The 3,931-nt window shown below is 35.1% G+C and overlaps 1 long non-coding RNA gene across 1 annotated transcript; it reads right to left on the bottom strand.

The window, feature by feature from the left end:
• Nucleotides 1-331: 331 nt before the first annotated feature.
• Nucleotides 332-3,410, bottom strand: LOC129900466 (uncharacterized). The gene is made up of 3 exons (XR_008769624.1): nucleotides 2,802-3,410; nucleotides 1,896-1,937; nucleotides 332-1,059 (listed from the first exon to the last, which is right to left on the bottom strand). It is a non-coding gene; the product is annotated as an uncharacterized LOC129900466 (long non-coding RNA).
• Between the last annotated feature and the right edge of the window lie 521 nt (nucleotides 3,411-3,931).

The following is a 3,931-nucleotide window of genomic DNA, read 5'->3' as shown; positions in this document are numbered from 1 at the left end:
TTTTTTTTCTGAAAAAAAATAAAAAATTGGGCAGAGTTTCCTCTGTATTTCTTACTATCCCAAAATCTGCACGTAGAAATACCAATAATGCCTCACAGGTTCAACATATATATATTCATATCATATCGCAGCCACACAGGGCACCCAATATCAATAACAGTATGAAAATGATGGACTTACCTCTTATGTCCGACTCGAACTGCACCTGTTACACTTTCATGTCTACTTTTTCTTTCAATTTTCAACTTTACATTTCAATCATACTTCAATATGCTTACCTTATCCACCATACCTCTTTCACATCATTACTTACCCGTATATTGTGTAGCTTCCAATAACATCAATCGTTTTCTTCTATCGATGTCGTTCTTCAGCTGAAATCAAAAGATAGAAAAAAAGAATTTCATGTCCTATGGCTGGGCTCTATTGCACGATCTTAGATATGAAAGAAAGGCAACGTCCTAAATGTCCTGTAGCCTCCTGTTTATAGATGTGGTGCACAACACACCGATAAACAAGACTCTACTAGACACGGTCTGTAAACACTCCGAGGATGAACTGCTCTGATACCACTTTTGTCACGACCTAGCCCCGTAGGCCGTGACTAGTGTCCGAATTGGACACTCGTATACACACATATTATCTATTATCAATCGACAATTAAACACGATATAGAATTTATATGGGTAGCACGTTATCTCAAACGGTCACTTATATATATACCAAAATCAGCTATTTCTTGGGGAGTCTTAATTGTCAAAAATAAGATAACATAATATGTAAGCCGACAAGGCTTCCATTCTGAATGTAAACGTCCAAAAACATAAGTCATACTAGTACACCGGACAACATCTATATACAACCCACTCATATGTCTACAGACCTCTAAGAGAATTAACAATAGCATATGACGGGACAGGGCCCCATCGTACCCCTAAATACACAAATATATACATTATAAGGATTAGTACCCAAAGTTTGGGCTCCGAGACAATGGAGCACTTCAAACTCGTTGAGTAGAATCCTAAGTTGGCGGCTCTCCAAAATGAGTATTTGTACCTGCAGGCATGAAATGCAGCCCCCCGAACAAAAGGGGGTCAGTACGAACTATGTACTGAGTATATAAAGCATAAAATACCGTAAAGGAGATCACATCTGAAATAAAGATTCAGGAGTTAAGTATCATAATCAATAAATCACTGTACCTGTGTCTTATAAAATGAAGACATGCATATCATCATATATCGTACCTAGCCCGTTATGGGACTCGGTGTCACAATTATATCAATATATCGTCATATGTATATATATACCATACCCGGCCCTCTAGCAAGGGACTCGGTGAATAGAGTAGTGTACACTGATACCGTACCCGGCCCATTATGGGACTCGGTGCCATAATCATATCGTCATATCATCATAATATCATATTATCATATCACGTACCCGGCCCTCTAGTAAGGGACTCGGTGAATAATGTAGTGGAATCCATACATGATAACATACCCGGCCTATCGTAGGACTCGGTGAATAATACCATAACAATATGCACGAATAAGGTATCATTAGCAACCTTGCGAAATTTGATCATTATCGGAGACTTAATAGAATAAGCAAAATAGTCCATCATTTGAAAACCAAGACAATAGTCATTATGAATCACATCAATTATGGATTATACTAAAATATGAATTATACCACAACATGAGTTATACCAACTAGGATGGCTGGAATCATACACATGAGTCAAGACATAACAATATAAATTTTGAAAATCAAGAACGGTAGCCATCCGAGTATATCTACGAATACGAGTTTCTTTGGAATTTAAGCATACGTCATTCGTTCGTTTCATATGGATCATGCCAAAAGAAGAAGATGTTAACTTTACATACCTTTAGCGTTTATACGTATATGTTGTCCAATATTGTCTCAACCTATATTAAAACGTTAAGCACTATGATTAAGCTATGGACAAAAATAAAACGTAGTCTATCGTTAGTAGGTTATTTCTAAAAAAAATTGGACAGCACCTCCCCTATACCGCTCACTTTTCCCACTTTCAAACCAGCCATATAATCATCAACCAACATCAACAATCCAAAATATTGACACAAAATAAGATTTATTATTCATGTTACCAAAGCAGTAAATTCGGAAAGTCAAGTACCTCACGTTGTATCTAAATTTTGAAAATGAAAACGGCAAAACTGGACTTTATAACCTTCATGAAACATTTAGATCTATGTCTTAAGTTTCCAATGCAAAAGAAATCAACTCAAAATTCATTTTCTACAAAGAGATATCATCAAAATACGAACAGCTATACATGAAGGAATTTTCAATCCAGAATCTGGACAGAATTTGTCTTAAGATTCATGCTCAGTTTTCGACATCATAACAGCAGATATAGACTAAGACATAAACATAAGAGTTGTAGGTACGTGTATTAGCTTTCCAAAACATGTTTAATATCTAAATTCGAAGGTCTACACAATGAGATATTCCAGAATTACTACCAGCTACTCAATTCCAAAAACGGGTTTGAACATTCAAAATCTTCATACACCTTTTTCCTCCAAATTCAAGAACAACAACTCATCAACAACATCAAAACAATATCAACCATTATTATACATCATCACTAACCTAATTTCATCCATTTAATCTACCTAAAACAACCCTTTAACCCATAAATCTCAACAAATCACCAAACTAGTTTATAACACTATTTTCTCCGTTCTAATCCGTTAAAACTCTAACTAAACTTGTTAACAATGAAAAGGAGACTTTAATATTACCTTGAATTTGCAGCACCACATAAAATCTTCTCCTTATTGGTTGATTTCTAGCTCAAATTGAAGCCAACACGACGTACAACAATTTTCTCTTCATGAGCTTCGGATTTCGGGACTTAATTTTGGTCGGATTTGGGATTTTTCTCAAGAACTCCCTTTCTCTCTCTCTTTGGAAATTTCCAGAATTATGTTGATCTTTGTATGAAGGAATAGTTACAAAAAATCAGATTTAATTTTGTGGGTATTGGGCCTGACCCGAATTAGAATTGGGTTGGGCCGAATTCACTATTTAGTTTGGCCTGTCAGATTTAAAACGTCTATATCTTATTACTCCGATATCACATTTCGTCCCACGACCTATGGTTGGAAAGATATTTCAATTATCTACAACTTTCATGTTGAGAGTTTTCCCAAATTCTCAAATTATAAAGAGGTTATGGCCTCCCGAAGTCAGCTTACCCGAAACGTAACTTTAAGAAAAACATATTTGATGGCTTCTATTTTGATTCGGCTTAAGGGTCCTTCTTGAGATGTATTTTACTACACATAATTTATTCATATAACTTGGCATCTACAACAAATCATGTCCTTTTAAAAATTCAAAATTAAAAGCCCTTGAATTTATAATCGTTAGCTTACGAATAATCCAAAATGCAAAAATACGAAATGTAACAGAAAGACCCTCTTGAATTATAGACTAATTTGAAGGATCGATATCAGCACCTAAAACTTATTGTGTTACCAAAAGTCCGATATGACTGGATACACCTTCGATTACAAGATTTTAAAACTTTGACAGAGTATAATTCTGTTATCCACAAAGTAAGTTCCATGTTAAAATTATGTGGAGATTCTATCACTAATGATGACTTAATTAAGAAATTTTTTTCCACATTTCACGCTTCAAATGTGTTACTACAACAGCAATATCATGAAAAAGGATTTAAGAAATATTCTGAATTAATTACATGCCTATTAGTGGTTGAATAAAATAATACTTTCCTGATAAAAAATTATGAAGCCCGTCCCACTGGATATGCTTCATTTCCTGAAGCGAATGTTGTAGCAACATATAATCAGTTTGAATCAAGACAAAATAAGTATCGCGGCCGCGGCCGCAGCGTGGCAGTTGT

The sequence above is a fragment of the Solanum dulcamara genome, chromosome 8, assembly GCF_947179165.1.
Source record: "Solanum dulcamara chromosome 8, daSolDulc1.2, whole genome shotgun sequence".
NCBI classification, from domain to species: Eukaryota; Viridiplantae; Streptophyta; class Magnoliopsida; order Solanales; family Solanaceae; genus Solanum; species Solanum dulcamara.
Note: the sequence above shows the minus strand (reverse complement) of the source record. Positions and strands in the feature narration are given on the sequence as shown.